The sequence below is a fragment of the Vicia villosa genome, linkage group LG4 (assembly GCF_029867415.1).
Source record: "Vicia villosa cultivar HV-30 ecotype Madison, WI linkage group LG4, Vvil1.0, whole genome shotgun sequence".
NCBI classification, from domain to species: Eukaryota; Viridiplantae; Streptophyta; class Magnoliopsida; order Fabales; family Fabaceae; genus Vicia; species Vicia villosa.
In genome coordinates, this window is record NC_081183.1 from 16,172,885 (window position 1) to 16,183,654 (window position 10,770).

The window sequence follows — 10,770 nt, forward strand, 5'->3', positions numbered from 1 at the left end:
ATTGCATTGTTTGAGACGGCCCTTGTGGCAATTGTTTGAGACGGCCCTAGTGGCAAATGTTTGAGACGGCCCAATGGCAAACTGTTTGAGACGGGAGTTTTACTCCAATGGTACCACATGCATATGCATAAGTTTGAGTCACATTCGAGTCGCATTTGAATTGCATTTGAATTGTGTTTGGATTGTTGAGATGACGAGGTGTTTGTTGTGACGTGATAATGATATGTTTGTTGTGATGTATTTGATATCATACTTGTATATTTGAATATGTGATTAATGACATCGTTTCCGTTTTGAAAGTTGTATTATATTGATAAGTTGTTTTATGGTGAAACTTCTTGTAAGATGTTATGTGATGCGAAGTGGTGAAATTATGTATGATCTATATCTCCTATATTATTTATCATGCATTCCTTTATATTGTAAGATATCTCACCCCTTTGCTGATATTTCCCCTACCATGGGAAATGGGCAGGTACTCAAGATTAGTCGTGGAGGTCCGAGGTTATTTATGTGAAGTCTTTATGTTGCTTTATAGCAAGTCGAGTTGGTGTCCATTGCTCTGATACGTAGCACTCGGGGGATTAGTCTTTATTATTTGATTATTGTATACTATGATGACATTTGTGTTAAATTGAATTGAAAGGTGTTTATAAGTTTAAGTTGTAAGTGGTGAAAGAAGTGTTGTTCCGAATGCTATGTATCTTTATTAAATGCAATATAAGTATGTTTGTTTGGTTAAGTCGAATTGTGACATCCTATCGTTTGATGAATATTTTTAAATGCACTCTGATTTTCGTTTATAATTGCGGGGTAGATTTGGGGTGTTACAGGAGGCATTCTAAGAAAGGAGTGGCTTATTGAGGAGCTATGATGTAGGAACTTATATCTCTAAGAGAATCAAATTATTAAATGTGAGACAGATGAGTTAATGAGGTGGTAGAGAATAGGACTAATAATAGAGTAGCACTACGCCAAATTTGTCTTTTAGCAGCACCCCTACGAAAGCGCTTTTAGGAAAAAGCGCTGCTATAGGTTTCGCTAAAAACAAAACTAAAAATGAAGGGAAAAAAGCGCTGCTATAGGTGGTCCTACGAAAGCACTTTTTAAAAGCGCTGGTATAGGGATGGTTACCAAAGCGCTTTAAAGAAGCGCTGCTATAGGGCAGGTTACCAAAGCGCTTTTAGAAGCGCTGGTAAAGGGGTAGGTTACCAAAGCGCTTTCTATTTAAAAAGCGTTGGTATAGGGCTGGGTACCAAAGCGCTTTTTAAAAGCGCTCTCGTAGGGTATTTACAATTATATTTTTTAAAACAAAACATTCCCAGGTTATTACGTTTTTCAGAAATCAGGATACCATTCTTCTTCCCCAAACGTAAACCTAGCATATCTCCATGAAAATCTCTGCCTTCCACGATACTGAATCACCATTCCATCCTTGAATTTCGTTTGGGGCTGAATTTCGTTACTGAATCTCTGAATTTCGTCTTCTCCTTCCACCTTCGCAAAGCTCTTCGTCTTCTCCTTCACTTCGTGGTTGAGTAACAACGATAAACATCTGCCTCCGGCTGACTTCGTCTTCCCCTTCGTCTTCTCCTTCTCTTTGTCGACTTCTCCTGTCACACTTCTTCTTCTCCCTCGGTGAGTCGATTTCACATTCCCTCTACTACTCTACTAGCAGTACTGTTAATTTTTATTTAATCTAGTTGATAGCCCTTGTGGAATAATTAGGTTCATTAGCATTGTAATTGATTGTGGGATGTGATATATGATTTAAGAATGAAAACATTATTGAGTGATTTAGCACTGAGGTAGTTGCTGGTGTATTGTTAATTGATACTTGCTGTTCATATTACATGTTATTGTTCTTGCATTGGAACAGAGAATTTTTATTTCAGGTTAGGTATCAAAAGGAAATATTTACATATTGATATTGATGATAGTAGTTTTAATATGCCATTTTCTTATTTTTCTTAATTCAATTAAATTTTTGGAGCAAGATGTTGGTCTGAGCATGTAAATTCTGAACCAAGCATTTTATGATTTGAGTCCTATCTTAGAATGGGTTATTTCTAAGTTGATTTTGTGATTTGAGTCCTATTTGTGATTTGAGTCCTATTTGTAGAACCTCAAAAGTTATGGTTAGCTTGAAGTTCGTGGGGGCTTTTGGATTAATTTAAACCAAATTGACATTTAAGGTTTAAGAGTCAAATAAAGTGGTAATGGCATATTTGGATAGTTTATTCTTATTGGTTTTATTCAATTGTGTTCCAGGTTGTGTAGGAGATCAGTTTTAATTAAGTTGTTACTTGTAGGTTTATAAGATAACTGTAGGTTGTTTTGCGTTGTTTTGTTTGTCTAAATGACTCCAAGTATCAAGCTAAATGAACTTGTTGGTTTTTAAGCTATGGAGTATGACCTCATTTTTATGTATACTCACATTAATGCACTACTTATGCTCAATAAATACACATGTAAAAATGCTTGTCTATCCATGTCATTTTATACTCTTCAATTAAGTTTTTTATTTTATATTTTTCAGGAATATCTTTTCTAGATAGGGGTTACATGTGAAGAGTGAAAGTTTGATCGTTTTCAAGAATCTTACATTGTGTGGGTCTAGAAGTTGCTTACTACTATACAGGTAATTAATTGTTCTCTCTCGCCAAAGTAATATGTTGCGTTTTATTGCTTCGGATTCATTCCGTGTATCCTTTGCGTTTTGACAGAAACGCATTATACCGTTATGTGCCTTAATAATTAGTTGTTTTTGTTTAGCTTAATTAAGACATGAGTGATAGATTCTAAACTGTGTTAATGTTTTAATGTATTGAAGTTTTAACATGAGTGATAGATTCTAAATTGTTTTAATATTGTTTTAATAGATAGATATAAGAGAGGTTTATGTTATAATATATTTGTGGTAGACTAGAGAGGTTGCATGTTAAATCTAATAGTTTTGTACCATAATTTTTCCCTACCAGCCTGTGGCTTATTTTCTCTGATTCCAGACTAAAAACAGAACAAAACACTAACAATTGAGCTACCATGTCCCTTTGTGTCATTCTCATTGGTGTAATGTAATACTCATTATTCCGACATGTGGAATATTATCTGGTTTTTAAGTGATGAACTTACTAAATTTGTAACTTTTAGATTATATTAAGTAATACTCATTAATCCGACATGTGGAATATTCTTGATGTCAATTTCGTTAATCGTTAAGTGATGAACTTACTAACTTTGTGAATTGAATTCGCTATAGGGGTTACTTGTGAAGAGTGAAAGTTTGATCGTTGTTGTTTAGCTTAATTAAGACATGGATAAGACATGGATGAATTCAAACCGATTGTCGAAAGAGTACGAGAAAGGGGTATGGGAATTCGTTAAGTTTGCGGTTGCGCACTCTAAAGACCCGATTCGAATGGCGTGTCCTTGCATGGGTTGCTGTTATGGGGGTAAGGTTGACGGGAATCAGTTGGCATCGCATTTACTACGGTTTGGAATTGATAAAAGTTATACAGTTTGGAGTTTGCATGGTGAGAAAAGTAACGGGAATGTTGAGTCGAGGTGTAATACGAAGTATGCTTCAAACGACGATTGCACAGACACATACGATTGTGATCGAGTCGAAGAGATTGCAGAAGCGCTTGAAGAAGATCTTGAGGATTGTCCCAAAATGTTCGAGAGGTTGGTAGGCGATGCAGAGAAACCATTGTATGATGGTTGTTCAAAATTCACAAGATTGTCTACGGTGTTAAAGTTGTACAACTGAAAGGCGGACAATGGATGGTCGGATAAAAGTTTCACAGAGTTATTAACCCTTATGAAAGATATGCTACTAGAGGATAATGTTCTTCCCAATCGAACGTATGAAGCCAAAAAGATGTTGTCCTCTATTGGCATGAGCTATGATAAGATACATGCATGTCCAAACGATTGCGTTTTGTTTCGAAACGAGTATGCAGCGTTGAATGAGTGTCCTAAATGCGGTGCCCCTCGATATAAGAAAAAGTTGTCTCCGACCAAAGTCTTATGGTATTTTCCTATAATTTTGAGATTTAGACGCATGTATCGTAGTGAAACTGATTCAAGACACTTGACTTGGCATGCAGATGAAAGAATTATTGATGGAAAGTTGCGACATCTGTCAGACTCACCACAGTGGATGAAAGTTAATAGTGAATATCCTGAATTTGGAAAAGAAGCAAGAAACCTTCGCTTGTCATTGTCTACTGATGGAATGAACCCGCATGGTATTCAAAGTATCTCGCATAGCACATGGCCTGTGATTCTTATGATTTATAACCTACCTCCGTGGCTATGTATGAAGTGTAAGTACATGATGTTATCTATGCTAATTTCTGGGCCTAAACAACCAGGGAATGACATAGACGTATACTTGGCACCCTTAATCGAAGATTTAAAGTTTTTGTGGGAGAACGGTGTGGAGGTTTACGATGGGTATAGGAAAGAAAGTTTCAACTTGAGGGCGATGTTGTTTGGAACAATTAATGATTTTCCAGCATACGGAAATCTACCCGGGTACAGCAATAAAGGTCAAAAAGCATGTCCTGTTTGTGAAGATGAAACCGATACGACACGATTGGATCTTTGTCAGAAGAATGTCTTTCTCGGCCATCGTAGATTCTTAAATTCTAATCATCACTACCGTGGGTGGAGAAAAGCATTCAATGGAAAGGCCGAACAATGTACAGCCCCACCTTTTTTGACAGGTGATCAAATTTTTGAAAAGGTGAAAGATGTGAGCACTCAGTTTGGCAAGCCTTTTGCACATTCACTTGTCAAGGGTGGGTGGAAGAAGAAGTCAATTTTTTTTGAACTTCCATATTGGAAGTCGTTGTACGTAAGACATTTCCTCGATGTTATGCATATTGAAAAAAATGTATTTGACAGCGTTATAGGTACGTTACTCAATATACAAGGAAAGTCTAAGGATGGCCTTAACATAAGGAAGGACATGGTAAACATGGGAATGAGAACTGAATTGGGACCCATGACGAAAGGAAGACGAACATATCTGCCACCTGCTGTTTAGACTCTATCTAGAAAGGAGAAGAAAGCATTGTGTAAGTTCCTCAGTGAAGTTAAAGTTCCAGAAGACTACTCTTCATATATTAGAAGACTTGTGTCCATGAAAGACCTCAAGTTAAAGAGTTTGAAGACGCATGATTGCCATGTTATAATGGAACATTTTTTACCAATAGGTATACGTTCTATTCTGCCAGAAAAAGTAAGAAGCGCAATAACTAAACTGTGTTTTTTCTTCGGGTCAATTTGCAGTAAGGTGATCGATCCCGTGATCTTACCAACATTGCAAAAAGAGATAGTTGTTACTTTATGTGATCTTGAAATGTATTTTCCTCCATCGTTTTTTGACATAATGGTTCATCTAGTCGTTCATCTTGTGAAAGAGACACAATTGTGCGAACCAGCTTATATGAGATGGATGTACCCTGCTGAACGTTATATGAAAATATTAAAAGGGTACGTGAAAAACAGAAGTCGACCAGAGGGTTGTATTGCCGAACGATACATTGTTGAAGAAGCGGTTGAGTTTTGTACTAATTTTCTGTCAAATGTTCAATCAATTGGACTCCCCAAATCTCATATTGTTGAAAAAAAAGAAGGAAAAAGGCTAATTGGAAATAAAGTTGTGACAGTATCAATGGTCGAGCGGGATCAAGCGCACTTGTATGTTCTGCACAATGAGATTGAGGTTGAGCCGTATGTTGAAATGCACAAGGTTGTTCTCCGAGATTTAAATACGAATAGAAATGAGAATTGGATAGTACGAGAGAACAATCGAAGTTTCATACCGTGGTTTAGGGAACATATTTATTCAAAGTATCATTCAGATCCTGCTTCAGTAACAGAAAGGTTGAGATGTTTAGCCTATGGTCCAAGTATAATTGTGTTTTCTTATAGCGCATATGCAATTAATGGATACACATTTTATACCAAAGAACAGGATGACAAAAGTACTATGCAAAATAGTGGTGTTACCCTGGTAGCTGAAGCAATACACATATCAAGTGCGAATGACTTAAATCCGAAATTTGCAAATTTGTCTTATTTTGGGGTTATCGAGCGCATTTTGGTGTTTGATTACACGAAGTTTCAGATTCCTGTATTTGGTTGCAAGTGGGTTGAAAATAATAATGGCATACGAATGGATAAGTCGGGATTTTTGCAAGTGGATCTCAATAGGGTGGGGTACAAAGATGAGCCTTTCATTCTAGCCTCTCAAGCTAAACAAGTGTTCTATGTCAATGATCCGACAAGTACGAAATGGTCTATAGTGCTTTTATCTAACAAAATAGTTGATGAAAACATTGGAGATCAAGGTGATATTGGTGTTGGCATTGAATCTTGTACAAGAAACGATCAAAATGAGAATGAATCTTGTACTAAAAATGATCATAATGAGGGTATTTGGATCAATCCAACCGTCCGCGTTGTTAAGAGACGCGTAGAACACAATCCTACCAAGAAAAGAAAGAGACGTTAATGAAAAAGGTAATAGTATACGTATTCCGACTAATGTGCTTTATTCAATTTGTACCGATTGTTATATATTCAATTTGTATAGTTTTTTCAATTTGTATTCCGATTGTTACAATACTTATTCAATTTTGGTGCATATTTTCGTTTTGTACATAAATTTTGTTAGCTTATTAATAGTGTACTAATGTGCTTTAGTTTGTTTGATACAAGTTCAATGGCTAGTAATCAAGAAAACCCACAAGAAAACTCACAAGATAGAGATGCTTTGGATACAAATCCTCCACCCGATACATCATCAAAAGAAGTTGCACGAGGCATCACCATTATGAAGGGAATCATTCGACATAGAGACCAAGAATTAATATATAATTTGGAATGGAATTCTGATAACCAACCAATTGGTCCTAATTCTGCAAAGTTGACAAGCTATATTGGTACACTTGTTCGTTTGCATATTCCAGTCTCCGTAGCTAAATGGAATCTGAAAAGCAAAGAGTTGGACGAGAAAAAAACATGATTTGGGACGAGCTTAAGGTATCATATATGGTTGTTGTTATTATCTTGACGATAATTTGTTTAAATTACTTATACTAACACACTCTATGCGTATGTTTGTTTGCAGAGGTCTTTTAACATACCAGATGAGCGTAAACGCTACATTCTTGGTTTGGCCGGAAAAAGATATAGAGGGTGGAAAGCTTTTTTAACAAACACCTATCTTAAGGATAAAGAAGGAAACTTTCTTGAAGAGGCCCCGGGACGTCCAAAAAAGTATGAGATCTTCATTGATGAAGAAGATTGGGTTGAGTTTGTAAATCAAAGAGATGAAGCTTTTCGGAAAAGGAGTGCCACAAATAGTGCGAGAGCATCAAAACCCGCGTATCCATACAAAAAAGGGCGTTTGGGATATGCACGCTTAGAGGAAAAAATTGTAAGCAAATAGAAATGCGTTTTAATTAATTGTCTAAATGTGTTTTATTTGACGATTTTATCATTCGTGTCAATGCATAGTTAGAGGAGACGAAAAGTGAGGAAACCTCACTTCCAGTACATGTGTTGTGGAAGGAAGCTCGTGTGGGCAAGGGACGAGCTGTCGATCCTGATGTTCAAAGAGTTTATGCTGAATGTGTAAGTATAACACCGTGTCTTTAATTAAATCAAATGTTTTTTAATATATATAATTGATTTTTTATCTCCACTAATAATTATTGAAATGTAAATGAATTACAGGAGACCATGTCGCAATTGGTATCCACCGGTGAGGACCAGGATGATAGGAGCGTACTTAGTAGAGCACTAGATGCTCCTGAGTATCCCGGTCGGGTGAGGGGTAAAGGTCATGGTGTGACTCCAACCTCTTTTTACAAGAATTCTAGGAGAAGAAATCCTACCAATGAAGAAGTGTTGCAAAAATTGCAGGAATTACAAGCACAAGTCTCTGAATTGCAAAGAGATAAAGAGATGTATATGAGAGAAAAGTGCAATACTTCATCGGTGAAAGAAACTAGTGATAAAGCTAGTATCAACTGTCAAAGAAAATTTCCCGAGGTAATTATAATTTTTTTCCTTACAAATTGTTCTATTTTATTAATGATAATGACTCTATATTTACTATTGGTTTAGGGCATTTCATCTTGCCAACTATATTTATCGTCACCGAATTATCGCCTAGTTGGCAAGGGAAAAGTGCACAACACTTTGAGAGATTTACTTCACCATAGACCGCTCCCGGATGGACACTTGAAAGTATCAGTTGATGTTGTATTAGATCATGATGTGGTACTACCGGTACCTGACATGGTCTCAGAGACAACATTGATGCGAGATGCAATAGGGTCATTTGTTGCATGGCCCTCGGAGCTCATTATCATTGGTGATGAGGTATATTGAAAACCATTATGAATCATTTAGTTTTCAAATGTCAATTCTGCACCGTTACGTTAATTATTTTTTACATTTTAATTTTAGACTGCTCCTACAAAACCCGCAATTAAGGGTAAAGGGATTTTACAGGAGGAGGAGTCTGTTGCATCACTAAAAGAGGTACATTTAAAGTGTTAATATATAATTTGAATCTAAAACTGCATGATTTTATATTTTACCTAACTTATATGATTTTTAGGCATCTGCTCGGGGGTCACAACAAGTGACGCAGCAAGTTCGTAGCGTACCACCCAAGGGTCCTCCGAAGCAAGCGGCAAAAAAAGGTGGTGCTTTTGTGCCTCGATACTGGACGACGCTCGGAACACTTGTTGATATGTCCGATTTGAAGGGTGGTGCTTTCCGTGAAATCAATATGGATGAAGGTATCTTTGGTATTGAATTCATGTCAAATATTGCACTAGATGAGTTGGAAGAGATTTTTATGCATGAACAACTAGGCGTCGCTAATATGCACTCATACATCCGGTAATATTCACTCATCCGATATATTATTTAATTAGTTGAACAATTTATTTACACATTTCAATGAAAATAATCTAATGTTTATTATGTTTTTATTTAAGGTTGTTGTATGACAGAGTGTTGCGCGGGACTGCATTGTCAAACAGATTCTGTTTCGTGTCTTCCGCCCATTGCAGCGGAATGACAATTGCTACAGAACCGGAATCAGTTAGACAGCGCTTAGTCGATAGATTCCTGTCCACCGGCAATACAGAAAGTCTGATTCTTTGGGCGTATAATACCCGACCAGTAGGGTTAGTTTCTCATTCTTGGTTCATCTAATCTTTGTTTCTTTTGCGTAGCAAAATTTTCATATAACCTATTGTTTTAATTTATAGAGCACACTGGTTGTTGCTTGCTATCAACCCTATAAGAGAAGTGGTATATTTTCTGAATTCGGTAGATGGTGAGTGGACCAATTATCCGGCTATGAAGATAATGATTGATACGTAAGTGGGATCGTTTTAAATATTCGTGTATATTTATATATTTAATTATTTGTGAGATTGATCTAAATATATGCTTTTATATTTTTGTTAGATCAATACAAGTGTTCCGAAGTCAACGAGACGCACAGGTATCCCGGACTAAATCAAACAAAATTACTTGGATCAAAGTGCAGGTACATTAATTTTCACAATTTTGCTTATAATATTTATGCTACTTGATAAAACAAGACAACTATAAAATCTTATTTGTTTTTCTATGTAGTGTCCGATACAGCGAAACAGTTCAGATTGGGGATACTATGTTTTGAGGTTTATGAAAGAAATCATTCAAACGAATCAATTAGAGATTCCAATCACGGTATGGATTTATAACTTAAGATAATTTCTTGTAATTTATTACATTAAACTAAATCATTCATATTATGTTTTTGTTATGTAGTACTTTGATGACTTCTATGCTGCTTCTTACACGAGACTTAAGTTGGAAGAAATCAAAGAGGAATTGTGTCAATTTTATATTCAGCAACTATTCATATAGGTATGAATACATTATTGTGTGAACAGTTTTATGACTACATTATTTTGTTATGTAGTACTTTGGTGGACTGATTTGAAACTGATAGTTTGTTTCATGTTTGTTTTTGTTGTTGTTGAGCCTTTAATTGACCGTGTTGTTCTGTTCATACTTTGCAGGACCAGGCCGGGAAACGATCAAACTTTTGAAGTATAATATTATAGTACTCTAGGGTGGTTACTAACTTTGTTCATACTGTTGCCAATATTTGAAGTATAATATTGTTGATGTTACTGATTTAGTTTGTTTGACATGAGTTAGTTACATGTGAAACTTTCTGTATATATATCATACTTTACATGATTTAGTTTGTTTCACAGGAACTATAATGATGTATATATATAATTTTTGATATTATAATGGTATTATATTAGTATATATATATTGTCCTACCTATGGTTGAAAATATATCGTCGAAAATATATTACAGGTCGAAAATGTTACAGGTTGAAAATATATTACAGGTCGAAAATATTACAGGTTGAAAATATATGACAGGTCGAAAATATTACAGGTCGAACTGGGAGGCTTAAATTACAGGTTGCACTTTAAAATACCTCATTTAGCAACGACATTGCTTTTCAAAAACGCTCTTAAAGGGCCACCTACTAAAGCGCTTTATTACTAAAAGCGCTGCCTAAGATTAAAAAAAAGCATAAAAAATAAAAGAAACGCAACCTACGAAAGCGCTTTTGGAAAAGCGCTCTTATAGGGGGGGCTACCAGAGCGCTTTTTTCAGAAAAAGCGCTCTGATAGGGGGGCTACCAGAGCGCTTTT

The 10,770-nt window shown here is 36.0% G+C and overlaps 1 long non-coding RNA gene across 1 annotated transcript; it reads left to right on the plus strand.

Annotated features, from left to right (window-relative positions):
• Positions 1–9,713: 9,713 nt before the first annotated feature.
• Positions 9,714–10,199, plus strand: LOC131598890 (uncharacterized). The gene is made up of 3 exons (XR_009282413.1): positions 9,714–9,777; positions 9,859–9,957; positions 10,113–10,199. It is a non-coding gene; the product is annotated as an uncharacterized LOC131598890 (long non-coding RNA).
• The last annotated feature ends 571 nt before the right edge of the window (positions 10,200–10,770 follow it).